The sequence below is a fragment of the Alosa sapidissima genome, chromosome 6 (genome assembly GCF_018492685.1).
Source record: "Alosa sapidissima isolate fAloSap1 chromosome 6, fAloSap1.pri, whole genome shotgun sequence".
NCBI classification, from domain to species: domain Eukaryota; kingdom Metazoa; phylum Chordata; class Actinopteri; order Clupeiformes; family Clupeidae; genus Alosa; species Alosa sapidissima.
Genome location: NC_055962.1, coordinates 35,979,739 through 35,995,207, shown reverse-complemented (window position 1 = coordinate 35,995,207; position 15,469 = coordinate 35,979,739).

Sequence of the window (15,469 nt, the reverse complement as noted above, 5' to 3'; positions counted from 1 at the left end):
CATTGGGTCTCAATGAAGCTTTTCATTAAGTGAATGGCGAACCTTTAGTTAATTAAAATTGGTTGATGGGTAAACTTCTTTCTATTTCTGCTGGGGCAATGCGTAGCCAAAATAGTTCTCATAATTGCTCTTACATTGATCCTATCCTTTCACACTCCCCTAAAGCTTTTGTGCTCAGATCACGTAATTGGAGGGGAGAGTACTGTAGTTGTGCTTTTCCCCTTTAGTAATTGAATAAAATTGATTATGTATATGTATTCACATACAGACTTTTCAAAGGACTGCATTTTATCACAGTTATCATCACAGTTAAGTACTTTTGGTGACATACTTTTCAAGAGCAACTGAAGTGGGCAGATGTGATGGGGCATTCCCATTCAGTGATGTTTAAAGAGTTTATATTCACACAGTAGGCGTGAAACTGAGCACATCTCTCTGTCCTAAGGCTGCCCCCCCCCCTCTCTCTCTCTCTTTCATTCCATCTTTTCTGGGGGGGATGGACAGGGGGGATGAGGTGGACCGTCTGCAATATGATAAATAATCACACACACACACACACACACACACACACACTGGCACGCACACACACACACTGGCACGCACACACACACACCCACACACACCCACACGCAAACACACACATTGGCACACACACACACACACACCCACACAGGCACACACACAGGCACACACACACACACACACACACACGCGCGCGCACACACACACACACACACACACACAGGCACACACACAGGCACACACACACACACACACACACAGGCACACACACACACACACACACACACACACACACACACACACACACACGCACACACACACAGGCACCCACCCACCCACCCATACACACACACACAGGCACCCACCCACCCACCCATACACACACACACAGGCACACACACACAGGCACACACACACACACACACACACTCACACAGACACACTCAAACACACACACTCACACAGACACACTCAGACACACACACACACTCACACAGACACACTCAGACACATTAGCTGTAGCTGTTATTCAGCTCAAGTCTTGGCCCTGTGTCACATAAAGCATGTAGCTATTTAGACACACACACACACACACACATAATTATGTCAAATGAAATATGGAGACATAATATAAATGCTGTGTGTGTGTATTGCACATCCATATGCAAATTCTTTGACACAAATGCACATAGCTTACATACAGTAAATTCCATCTGTATGACTTGTCGTCATGTTTACTAGTGTCATCTTCTCAGAGCTGGTTGAGTGGTTGGAGAGAGGCAGCAAAAGGTGCAGCATGCAGTAGCAGCGATGGTGCTATAGCTAGCACCAGGCAGACGCTGCCAAACAGGTTCATAGTCTGCAGTTCAAGTCCCTCTTAAAGATGTCAGATCAAACCTGAAGATTGCCTTTGGAGGTGGGCTTAAGGGATGGCCCAATGGGGGGGGCCAATGAATGATTTCTTGCAGTACAGTGAGAGAGCAGCCAGGGAAATTGCATTAGTTGGCCCTACAAGATCCCGATAAGGGTGAGATTTGTCCCTTTCGGAATGCAATGACAGGGCAAGGTTATCTGAATAGCAGCTCAGAGCCGAAGTGCTACCCATTTGGGAATATGGAGCGGTCAAGCTCCGTCGAGCAGGGAACCGCGCTAAAAGCACAGCCGGACCTGTCAGGGAGCATCGTCAGGGAAATACCCAGAAGGCACTGCACCAGTTGGTCTCTCAGCTGCTGAGGGGTGAGGTGAAGTGATCTCTCTCCTGATATGGCAAGGAGTGGACGCTGGGTCCTAGTGCTCTGAATTCCATGCAATGAAATGTTCCATGAATATTTTTGGCACTCATATTTTGGCCTGTTCGCTTGTTTTCTCTTTATTAAAAAAAAATAATCTAGAGACTGTATAATTCACCTAAGCTGTTTTACAGTAACAAGAAAGACTTGACATGCCCAAGCTTGATATATTTGGGTCAGAATCAAACCATATTTGGTAAATTCCTTTGTTTTAATGTCCATGAAGATAACCGTGTGTTCACTTTCGGGTCCATAAAGAGTTTTTCCTGAATCATCAAAATATAATAAACAAAGAGAACAACAAAGAGAGCTGCCTTCTGAATGATCTTGTGTATTATCAGTCTTGTGTATGCATTATGCTTCCATACCTTACAACAAAAAGTGTCATATATAAAGAAGAGTCATTTGCACATTAGAATGCAGACCAATTGGTTTTGAAATAGAGACAATTCTTTTAGAAAAGTGGCTGGCAGCTCGTTGTGTGTAAGTGTTAAGTACTGGGGAGAGGCCTCGTTGCATCTGCAGGTGTGATGCAGGTAATTGCATGCTATTGGGGGAAGAGGAGTGATCGTCTGGACAGGTGTCAGTGGAGCCTGTTAGTGTCTTGAACTCTCAGATGGCACTTAAATAGGGACACATGTGACACACTATCCCTGAGGAGAATGCTGTGAGATGGGAGGTGTGTGTGTGTGTGTGTGTGTGTGGGGTGGCGGTGATAATGGCTCATCCAAAAGAAACAACGACCAATGGTCTAATCCATCTTCATACTACACTGTATGTGGAATATAGGCTACTGTATAATCCATTATTATTATTCATGCCAATTATACATATAGGGTGACGAGACGTCCTGTTTGTTCCTGTTTTTCAGCACCTTTGTGGTGCCCTGATTTATAATCACCATTTTAAGTAGCCCTAGTGGGTTTTAGCGCAATAATAAAAAGGTTCATGGGAAGGTAACATATTCAACAAAATGTACCAGTGATTGAGATGGTGTTTTCAATTTTCAATATTTACTGGCAAACACCTAATCAATACATTGAAAACCAATATAGTTGTGACAGCTCAGTGACAATTCTTTTTCTCTAGGCTATTCACGTGATATGACACAGTTTAATGACACCAGTCTCATGTCCAGTGCATTGTTCCTTTTGCGCACAGTAACCACAGTCATCCATGCACAAAATGCAAATCCATGAAGCTCTTAATTGTTGTTACAGTAAAGTCAAATTTTTCATCTTGACGAAATGAACAGGTGGTGCAGGAGTCTGTAGGAGGGAATGTGTGTTCTCTGTGTGTTGACAGTAATGGTGAAGGATGCTGGGTAGACAACTAGAATTCTTCGTGGCTAATTGTTCAAGAAGTTCTCCTTGTGTTAAAGTAAATAAATGCATAAATAAAAGACAGTGAACAAAAAGGTGATGGAATCCCCCCTCTCAGCAATTCAAGACTTTCATTCTCTATGGGGGCACAGATGTGTCTCTCTCTGTATGAATATTTATTCTCAAAGGTTCAAATCAGGGGAAAAAGACTTTTTGGTGCCCAGAGCACGTGGCCTAGACATCTGCAGTGAGCAGGTTGAATTGTCCTATTAATGTCAACACATTCTTATTAGGATTAATCACTTCACGCATCCTTGCCATCAGGCGCAAGGCAGAAACTCACAGCCCATCAGTTCTCCATTAAGTGCAGCGATTTAAGGAGCTAGCCGCGCCTGCTTGAATATATGCTCATGCAACTCGGGATCCAACACACCCCAGGGGACCCCCAAAAAACGCCCCCCCCCCCCCCACACACACACACACTCACACACACACACACACACACACGCACACACTGATTTTTCATTGTTCTCCCCCCCCCAGGCAATTTAACTTTCTTATATTAATCTGTCTTGTTTGCATTGCTTGGGGAGTGTGTTGCATTGCTAAATGTGGCAGCGCCCGGATGCAGGCACACTGGCAAAGCTGTCTTTGATTTACTGCTTGGCAGAGTAAATTAAATCATTCCTCAAGGCCTTTCCCAGTCCTGCTTGTCCAATAAAAAGATGCATCACCCGGAGTGAGACGAGCTGCTCGGACAAGCCACTGCTGAGGCAACTGCACACACCCTTTTCTGGAATTGAGATTGGAGTTTCTACAATATGGACACTAACTTCACGAGGGTGACATGACAGTATAGAAATGATATGAGTTCCATATGTTACACTAGCATGTATAGTATGTTTAGCATAGCATGCAGGGTATAACACATAATGACTCCAGAATATGATTTACCATGGCTCTCCTACTTCAGTTCCAGGTCATAGTATGACGTCCCCCCCTACATGTCACCATTTTGCACTTCTCAACATTTTTTTCAGCACTATTTCACCACCAAAACAAAAGAACTGCTCACGACTTCAAGCTGCCTTCAGGTCTCAGTTTAGGCACTAATGCTTCTTCCCCTTTCGCTACGTCCAGCCTGCTTGCCACTCCCCTTAAGTTGCAGGCCACCATGATTGATGGCATTAAATTGCTTTTATCCAAGTTTTATCAGGATTTACAGGCCTCCTTTGCTACTGGTTTCCTCCATGCCCCCCGTTTAATAAATCATTGCAGCACCTCCCCGTCCCTGTGTGGGCCCGGGTGTGTGGAGACTGGAGATTGATGACCTGACCGCCTGCACTGTGCCAAAATCAACTCCTACGACACTGGGATTGAAGAACACATGTACATTTTTTGCTTCGTAATGGAAAATGTCAATCTTGGTCGCTGAGGCCAGGAAATAGTATTTCTCATTATTGGGAAATGCCACTTCATTTCCTGTTTACAAGTTCCTGATTAATTTCAGAGGGAACTGGAGACGTGACGCCGAAACTGGACAACGTTGGGGGAAAACTGATGCTTTCGTTTTGTTTTAGTGTCAAAAGAAATAGCGAGACTGAGAAGGCCTCTCTGCATCTCCAAGTATCTCCTCACTAGTGTTGCAAGTCACTGTGCAGAGATGACTGTTGCATCCTTCTGGTGCAAAAGGGAAATATTAGTGTTTCTTCACGTGAATTAAAGAAATGAAAAACTGAGAGCACAGTAAAATATCATATTGCGTGAAATGAAATGTTTGAGGGAGATAATCCAAACAAATGCAAATGACAGGAAAATAGAAATGAGAAATAATGTTTTACGATTACACTACAAGAGTGCCTTGTCTTGGGGTATAATGGCCTCTGATGGAATATTTGAGACAAATTGTGTTGTGAGGCTGAGATGATTCATTCCATTTGAATAGTGATTAATGTTCTTTTGCTCTCCTCCTTAGCCCTTGAGGAGCCTCCATTTAAACAGGAATCTGAACAATTTCATTTTCTGTTCTTTATATGAAAATGAAGCATCGAGCTCTTGTTTACGCAAGAGAAATAACAAGGCTTTGTCTCTGCATTACCTGGCTGTTTATCTCTCAGCCTACACGCTTTAGGCACTGGAAAAAGTTATATCAATCACTCTCTGAGCCATCATATAGCACAGTAAAACACCAGACATTACTGTGAGTGCACAGATCACATAGGCCTACAGTTGTTATTTACTTGTCACAGACGGGAGTGGTGTAAAGGTATAATTTACTAATGGAAGTGAAAGCAATGTTCCATCAACAGCAGCATTTTCATTGGAAAAATATACACTGCTGGTGTCCTGGATAACCATGGCTATTTCTTACCCCGGATTGCGCTAAACAGCTTGCTACGAGTTAAATGATGAGTTTATTTTTGGATTGTCGGGCTTCAAGTCAGCCAATCAATCTCAGCAGGAGACTCAGCACAATCCGGTGCACCCGATCGTCCAGACTGATCATTTCTGCGGCCTCCGTGACATTCTGCAGGCAGCAATACCGCCACTCAGGCCGCAGGAAAGAGGTTGTACTTGAGCTAAAATATTGACTCTATCATTGTGTTTGCCATACTATGGCAGACTTGCTTGCAATTCTCAAAATAGATGTCCCCACTGATAGGCCTGCCTGACCTTGGCCTTGTTCTAATATAAAGTTATTTGTTCATTTCTGGCAAGGAGAGAGCGAGATGATTTAATCGTCTTGAGATGACACCGGGCTTTCAACAGTAGATCACGCCAGGCAGGTGCAGTTATTATGAGAGCAGCCTGGCTGGCGGGATATTTGCGAAAGCAACATAATACCTGGGGGAACAAAGGTGGAATTCATCAGAGCATGCGGCGCTGTAGTGCTGTGCACTGGGGTTTTTGCTTTGAAGACACTGCAGCCTGGTGGGATTATCGGCTTGCCAACGGGCTACACTGTTGTTTTTTCTCGCACATGACATTTATTTATGTATGCATTTTCACTCCTCATATTAGTTTTTTTTTCAAGAAAGTCTATCAATCCATAAAAATCAGTTTAAAACATAAATGAGTGCTATAATATTAGTCTTTGAACAAGATTACATACATTCTTGTTTCATAATCGCAGTCTTCTTTTTTTGCTTTGTGTGTTATATCTAAATATCTGTGCATGGCTTCTTATTTGTTTGCATGCAACACATGACCAAGACAGACAGACAGACAGACAGGTACCCATTCAGTGAAGGCAGACAATTGACATGATCCTCCTGTTGGCGGCATGTAGGCCTCCTGTGTCCTAATCTAATCCAGTCGTCCATTTCCTGCATCCCTGGCAGGACATCAAAACTCATGATCAGAATATTACTTTAGTGGTTACGCGTGGTCTCCGTGGTTTTATTTCTCTCTTCGCTTATATATTTCTCGGTGAGCAAATCCTCCACCACAACACACACCCTTGGCGTCCACTCCAGGGATATTAGGCCTGAGATTAACAGTGTCTCCTATTTCCAAATCTCCAGGGCTGCCAGGTAGTGTAATGGAAGAGGAGGAAAGAACAAGGGAGGAGAGGAGAGGAGAGGAAGGGGAAATGAATGGAAGTGAAGAGAGAGAGAGAGAGAGAGAGAGAGAGAGAGAGAGAGAGAGAGAGAGAGAGAGAGAGAGAGAGAGAGAGAGGGAGAGAGGAGAGAGAGAGAGAGAGAGGGAGCGAGAGCAAGGGAGAGAGAGAGAGAGAGAGAGAGAGAGGGAGCAAGGGAGTGAGAGAGAGAGAGAGAGAGAGAGAGAGGGAGCGAGAGAGAGAGAGAGAGAGAGAGAGAGCGAGGGAGAGAGAGAGAGAGAGAGAGAGAGAGAGGAGCGAGGGAGCGAGAGAGAGAGAGCGAGAGAGAGGGAGAGAGGGAGCGAGGGAGCGAGGGAGCGAGCTAGGCCAGAGAAAGAGGGAGGGAGGGAGGGAGAAAAGAGAGAGGAAAAAATCGTAGGCAAAATTGAAATGCTGGCAGAAAATGAGATTTCAAATGAATTTCCACTGGGGAGCAGCGCACAGCTTATTTGTCCGTTCTCTGACAGATTGCATAGGGGCTATTATTACCAGCAACAGATACTGCCATTTTTCCAGTTTATGAGAAAATATGGCAAGATACAGTGTGCATATCAGGGGACAGGGTCTCTTAAAATGCTGAGTTGCTTTACTCTAGGGCAGAAAAAAATCACATGGAAGGTAAAATATGAGTGGGAGAGGGCATCTTCATACTGTGACAATATTTCAGCGTTTCAAGGGTACAGTACTATATGCATTCTAAGCTATTTTTAACATTGTAAATCAATAGAAACTCCAAGAGAAAAGAAAGATTATTGTTAGGAACTTGGTGGAAAACTTTGGAGAAAATGAACTGCTTCCTCATTATAGAGCGATCACCAGTCACCTGCCATGACATTGTGACTGTATAGTTAAGGTATTAAGCAAACGCCTTTGACTAAAGTGTCTCACAAAACATTATATAAAAGTAATAAATCAACAGTAGAATCAACAATGAGAAAATTGAGCAATAAGCACAATTAAATTCATAAAACAATATTAAGCAATAAGGAGCCAATAAAATAGTTAAAACATTTTCATAAAACTGCATAGTGCAAAATAGTGCATAGTGCATAACTGGAAGTAAATTCATAAAGATATTATGCAAAACAATATTTTGTTTACACACACACAGATGTCCTAGAGGCAGGGAGGGGAGATGTAATCTAGTAACTCCTATCCAAATACCGCTGCCCTAGCCCTTCTTCCAACCATCTGCTTGATTCTTCTCTGTGCTCTGAAGAGGTCCTGTGTTGACCTTTCTTGTGTTCCATTTTTAATATGGAACCCCGTATCCCAGTAGAGGTGTGGGGGTGTTAGGGATGGTGCAGGAGCATAGCTAGCACCGCGGAGCTAATTATTGCTCCAGTACTGAGCAGAACATGGGTGGGCACAGGCCCGGAGTGGGGAATCGGGAGAATCGGGAGAATTCCCGGTGGGCCGCTTCACTTTTGGGCCGGTCGAGGGGAAAAATATTGAAATTTTCCACGTTGATCTATCTTCTCTTAAAGTTGCCTACACACGTTCACATTCTATGCCTAACACCGCAGCCTCTGCATGGGTTGTTCTCCCCTCCCAAGAACAGTTGGTTGGGTCCATATAGCCCGTCTTTTTTCGAAAAAGTTTTCTCAGATACCATAGCCGTGGTGATAAGCGTCAGGGTGGATGGATGGTACAAAGAGGCCATGAGGGACTGAAAAGGCCAGGTAAAAAAGACGAAAAGTATTGGGGGAAAATGCTGCCAAATGTGCCAAGCTTCCAGATACAGCTTCCAGACAGACACAAGTGGCAACTGGTAAAGAGAGATAGCCATGATTATTAGCGGCGAAATTATTGGGCTAATACTGGACGTTGTAGCGTTGTCAACCTATTCGCAAGCAAAATATTTGCCTTTTTGTATCATCCAATATGGCGATTCATAAAGACTGTGTCTCAAATCGCGTACTTCTGCACTTACAATACCTAATTTGAGTGCATGAGGGTGTTCACACTGAAAATTCCGACACGAAGGGCGCTGCAAGTTCCCGGATGGTGCACTCATAACGGTCAAAAAGCTGAGTGTGCAACGCTGGACACTTTTCGCCCTTAACGGACGCCATTTTGGCCAAATAGCGGAAGGGGAGGGAGCGTTTTCAAACTCGTGGTAATCGCGGTTGAGAAAGCTGAAGCAGCAACAGTGGAAAACAGACTTTACGGAGGTACAAGCAAGTTATAACATAAACGGTTCATGTTTTGACACAGTATGACCATGTCACTGTCGAATTGAGGACGCCAATAAAGTTATATTAAAATGTTTGCGATCGTCATTTCCGTGAAGTGCACGGAGTTAGTGTTTGATATGAGACAATACTATTTTGTTAAAATTTGCGCACTCCGCCAGTAAGCACACAGTGCACATAGTGTACTACACAAAAGTGTACTCACGTAAGTACACCAATTGAGACAGACTCATACTTTGCAAATATTATGCAAATATGGATAACAAATCTCAAGCTTGATCTGTGTATGCAGTAGCCTAGGCCTAAAAACAAAAGTAGCCTCTGAGCAACAGATCAGTCCCCCGCTGAAAATGATGAGCCCGAAATTAGCTATAACTAGACAAGTAGAAAGGATAATAAAGAAAAAACAGTATATGACGCCAGTAGGCTACATGATCAACCTATATGCCTTTGCTCAGAAGTGGGTGTAGTAAAGGAGTACAGTTAAATCACCAAACAACAACATGATAGCTGACCCATATGCAGAAAAAACATGTAAACAATAGTTCAATATGCCTCTTAGTGGAATTGTGGGATACATTTAATGATTTATTCCTTCCTGTTCTTGTTAACTTATCAATCTATCCTCGTGGAATAGTGGGATACATTTAATGATTTCTTCCTTCCTGTTCTTGTTAACTGATCAATCTATCCTTGTGCAATAGTGGAATATTGGTACTCATAAAAACTACAGGATAGTAAGAGCGGAACTGTTGTTTTATTTATCCAATTTCCACCAGCACTAACAAAGTGGGCCGGTCTTGGACCTGAAACTCCCGGGCTGAAAAGTGGGGACATCGCTGTTGCTTTGCAACACCAAAGGCACAGAAGATGATAGATAGATAGATAAAAAAGATAGATAAAAAGATAGACAGATAAAAAGATAGAAGAGAGAGAGGGGGGACACAATCATACTGCAAGGTGTGTAACTCCAATAACATGCCGTAAAAGACATGCGGGGGAAAGAGTGAGACAGAAATCCAATCCACCAGTTCAATTGAAATATATTCAATTCATGCGTCCTCCTCCTCTTCACCACCATCATCTTCTTCATCCTCCTCTTCCACGCTATCACTACTGTTTTGTCCATAGAGAACATGGGGCTATTCATTAACAATATCTGAATAAGGGAACTGGGAATAAGCCGTTTTTGAAGCGATTTTCAGTTGGCCGTGTGACATCTCTGTCTATTGTTGTCTGTTGTCTATTGTTACAGGATAGACAAGGAGAGTCCATCTCGGGGCGGGGGTGTTCATCCATCTTCTTCTGCATTGGTAGAAGAAGAGAAAGGGCAGGAGTGACCGGCCACACTGGGTGCATCATGGAATGAAAAACAAACAAACAAACAAACGATTAAAAAGACCCCTGATTGTGGAGCAGCTAGAATGCTATATCAGGCAAGAATGGGACAACATTCCATTCTCAAATCTCTAGCAACTGATCTCCTCAGTTCCCAAGCACATACAGTACAACTTCACCTAACAGACCAATCACAGAAAGGCAAGCCAAAGGCAGCCCATTCCACCAGAGTCTCTTCAATAAGTGTGGACCTCCGTACACCACTCCTAACTACGGGGAGTATAACAGAGGAACTTTTTTAAGCCGACATAAAAGCAGACTGCTGGGTGTCTGCTTTCAGGGAAGGAATCAGAAAGGAGGAGTATAATCCAATTCAGACTAGGATTATATACACACATAATGAAATGTATTAGATACACACATAATGAAATGTATACATTTACCAAAGGAGAACAAGGGATCTATGGTGTGAAAGAATTTTACATACAAATAAAAAAAACAATTACAATAAAACATGTGAGGGAAACTGAGGCCAGAAGTTTATTAAATGCCACTCCACTAAATCATTTTCATTTCTCGAGAAAACATCAATGTCCTCATTGTCCCCACAAGACATCAATTCTTACGAAATGTTTGTTTGACTTTTTCTCTTTGTTTCTGTCCTGCTCTCCTCGTCTCCTCTGCTATTCCCAATAAGACTATTATAAACACACACATCAAAATAAATGTGGGCATAAATGAATTGAACAGGTCAATGTCTTTGGGTATGCAGATGCTGTGGGGAAAGCAAGACCCATCTTTATTATCAGCTGGGTCTCTATCAGTCACCTTATTAAATACCAGAAGGACATGATTACATTTGAATTTTGAGGTTAAATTACTAGTTTATTGTCAGGCTGGTGTATAATTGCTTCTGCCACCTTTCTTATTTCAGAATATGTGTTTGCAATCAAGACTTTCAGTGAAAATTATGAATAACACTGAAGTATATTCACAGAGGTTATGATGCGAGTACAGACCATGTATCTTCAGGATGTAATGCATTAGCACCTTGCAATACACTGCTTTCTGCCCATATTGTTGTTGTCCATTATCTTACATGTATGTACATGTATATATATATATATATATACATGTATGTATGTACCGGTATATAAGTATAAGTATATATACTCTTTTGATCCCGTGAGGGAAATTTGGTCTCTGCATTTATCCCAATCCGTGAATTAGTGAAACACACTCAGCACACAGTGAAAACACAGTGAGGTGAAGCACACACTAATCCCGGCACAGTGAGCTGCCTGCCCACATATATTATGTGTGTGTGTGTATGTGTGTGTGTGTGTGTGTGTGTGTGTGTGTGTACACACACACACACACAATATATATATATATATATATATATATATATATATATATATATATATATATATATATATATATATATTGTGTGTGTGTGTGTGTGTGTATATATATATATATATATATATATACACACACACACACACACAATATATGTGGGGATATATATGTATATATATATATATACACACACACACACAAACACACACACACACACACACATCCAGATGTAAAGCGAGCAAATGGATTGATCTATCACATCACCGTGTCTCCTCTCCTGGTGTAGCAACACTGATCTCTTTCTAAGGGCTGCTTTAGTTTGTCCATGGCACCAGACAAATGCGTACCATAAGACCAAAGCCCAGGGGAGCCGCCTCCTGTTTGTGCTGTGCTGCTCCACACAAAGGGCTGCGTTAAGCAAGACACAAGCGCTTGCTCTCCAGGAACACGGCTCTATAAAAAGCCCTCAGGGAGCGTAATGGCCCCCAGGGGACGGCTCCTGAAGGCCTTGTAACTCAGGGAGAGGAAGCGCCGAGCAGAAGCTTGCCCACGCGGGGCTGGTGGTATAGATTAGCTGCCGCCGGAGCAGGAGAAGAGAGGAAAAAGTGTGAAGAGACAAAATAACAAGAGGAGGAGAGAGAGAGCGAGAGAGAGAGAGAGAGCGGGAGAGAGAGAGGGAGAGGGAGAGAGAGAGAGAGAGAGAGAGGAGAGACAGAATGTAGGCCACTGAAAGGGAGAGTGTGAAAGAGATGAGAGGGTAAGTTTGAGAATCAAAAAAAAGAAAAAGGGAGACACAAAGAAAAGTGAAGGAAAGTAAGAGAGAAAAGGAGAGAGAGAGAGAGAGAAAAGGAGAGAGAGAGAGAGAGAGAGAGAGAGTGTGTGTAAGTAAGAGATGCGAGCAGGAGAGAGGCAGGAAAGCCTTGTGACCCTCTCCATTTGATGTGTGAAGAATCTGGGTGTATTTTGATGTCTGTCTCAGGTGTGGCATGGTGTGTGGAGATATGTCAGTGGGAGCTTAGCCTGTCGTGGCGTCCAGGAGATGGACTAGGTCGGCTTGATGTTATTGGCTCCCCTCCAACCACCCACCCCACCCTACCCCTCCAACCAAATACAAAAGCAGAACTATTTGTTATGGGAACAGTAACAACTGATGCTGTACATGAACTGCTGTAAACTACTGACGCCTCTTTGAGATTTGGTATGCGGACCATATGCATGAAGACAAATAATGTTAAATCGCATTTTCAATACACTTAGAATGCATAGATGGACTCACAAGATTATGCATCTGACAGGGAGGGGGACAGAATAGATCATGCACAGTGTAATTAGAAAGACAATTACAATCAGGGCCCTGGCAATGTCAATAGAAAATGTTTGGGACGGTTGCTGATAGTGTTAATTTCGTCAGACGAGACGAGAGGAAATATGTTCGTCAACAACCTTTTTTTTCATGACTAAGACGAGACGATGACGAGACGGCAGTAATGTCCTAAAACACTGACTAAGACTATCTTAAGATGCATTATTGTTGACGAAAAAAGACTAAAATGTTTTGCATGAAATAAAAACTAAGATAAAATCTCTCTTCATTTTCATCTACAAAATGAGAAGACAGAATATTTAGCTGTTACATTTTCAAAATATTCCGAATGAGTTCATACGCAACAGCTTTCCTGTAGGCTAGTCTACGTGCTGTTGCTGCAACCCTGTGGCTGCAACACGAAACTACATGGAACAAGAACACTGGAGATTTTTGCCAGAGTTAGCAAGCTAAAAGTCAAAGTCAAAGTCAAAGTCAAAGTCAAAGTCAGCTTTATTGTCAATTTCTTCACATGTTCCAGACATACAAAGAGATCGAAATTACGTTTCTCACTATCCCACGGTGAAGACAAGACATATTTTACCAATTTAAGTCCACAGACAAACATAACATTCAAGTAAACAAAAAAGTAAGTAAATAAGAGGGCACATATAATAATGAAAAAAATAAGAGCAGCAAAATTTGGTTGAAAATTGTGCATAGACAGTCAATAAAATACTAGTGCAAAGTCAGGCCAATAAAAGGCTTGTGTAGTTCTGTTTGACCTAAGTAAGAAAGAAAGTGACATAGTGGTGCAAGTTATGTAAGAGCAGCAGATGTGTTGTGTTTTCAGGACAACAACAACAAGTTGTAAAGTGTACAAGTGTGCAAGTGTGCAAGTGGAGTAGTGCACGCGGCCATTGTGGGTCCAATGTCCAGGATGTTATGTAGCTGAGGGTGGAGGGGGGAGAGGAGGGAGAGAGTTCAGCATCCTTACAGCTTGGTGTATGAAGCTGTTGGTGAGTCTGGTAGTGCGGGAGCACAGGCTTCTGTACCTCTTCCCAGAGGGCAGTAGATCGAACAGATTGTGAGCGGGGTGACTTGCATCACTCACAATTTTGGTCGCCTTGCGGGTGAGGTGGGTGGTGTAAATGTCCTTCAGGGAGGGGAGTGAAGCACCAATAATCCTTCCAGCTGTGTTCACTATGCGCTGCAGGGCTTTCCTGTTGTATTCAGTGCAGCTTCCGCCCCACACAGCGATACAGCTGGAGAGGATGCTCTCAATGGTGCCTCGGTAGAATGTGGTCATGATGGCTGGTGGAGCACTTGCTCGCCTGAGTTTCCGCAGGAAGTACAGGCGGCGCTGAGCTCTCTTCGCCAGTGATGCAGTGTTGGTGGTCCAGGAGAGGTCTTCGCTGATGTGCACCCCCAGGAATTTGGTGCTGCTCGCTCTCTCCACCACAGCACCGTCGATGGTCAGTGGCAGGTGTTGGGTGTGACCTCTCCGGAAGTCAACAACAATCTCTTTTGTCTTGCTGACGTTCAGCAGGAGGTTGTTGTCCCTGCACCACGTGGTCAGATGGTCGACCTCCAACCTGTATTGGGTCTCGTCGCCCTTGGTGATGAGACCCACCAGAGTTGTGTCGTCAGCAAATTTCACTATGTGATTGTTGCTGTAGGTTGCAGTGCAGTCATGCGTCAGCAGGGTGAAGAGCAGCGGACTGAGCACGCAGCCTTGGGGGGCCCCTGTGCTCAGTGTGATGCTGCTTGAGGTATTGTTGCCAACACGTACTACTTGAGGCCTCTGACAGAGGAAGTCCAGTAGCCAGTTGCAGAGGTAGGTGCTGAGTCCCAGTTTGTCAAGTTTGCTGATGAGTTGTTGTGGTATTATGGTGTTGAATGCAGAACTGAAGTCTATAAACAGCTACTAACTACCTGAGCTTTATGCCACAATGCTACATACCCAGAAGTTGAAGCTTCTCTCATACAAATTAACATCCCCCAGAATGTCCATACGAAAATGTTCATCATGTAATGTCAACTATTTAACTAGTTAGACTGATGATACAAGTAAGCTAATATGGAAAGTTCGCTAGCAAGTTAGCTATGGCTAAGATGGAGAGTCTGTTTGGGGAATGTGTTGTGTTTGGGCGTATATCGCCATCGAGTGAGGCGGAGTAAAACATTAATACTTTGGTCTACGACAGTGTTTCTCAAACTTTTTCAGTTTCAGGACCACTTAACTAACCCTAGCTAAAAAAAAAAAAAGATTAGACCTACTTCAACAGTAGCCTATAATTAGTCTACACTATAGGCTTACTCACTGAACCACCTTGCTTATTGTGTGGATTCATACTGTATGATTTAAACTGGCATATCTTACATAGACAGTGTTGCAGAACTGTTTTTACATACAAGTTGGTTCAATATTGCAAACAACTCATCTATATTATATTTTACCACGTCTGCTCGCGGACCACTTGGGATAGCTTGCGGACACTAGTGATTTCCTGACCACACTTTGAGAAACGCTGGTCTAC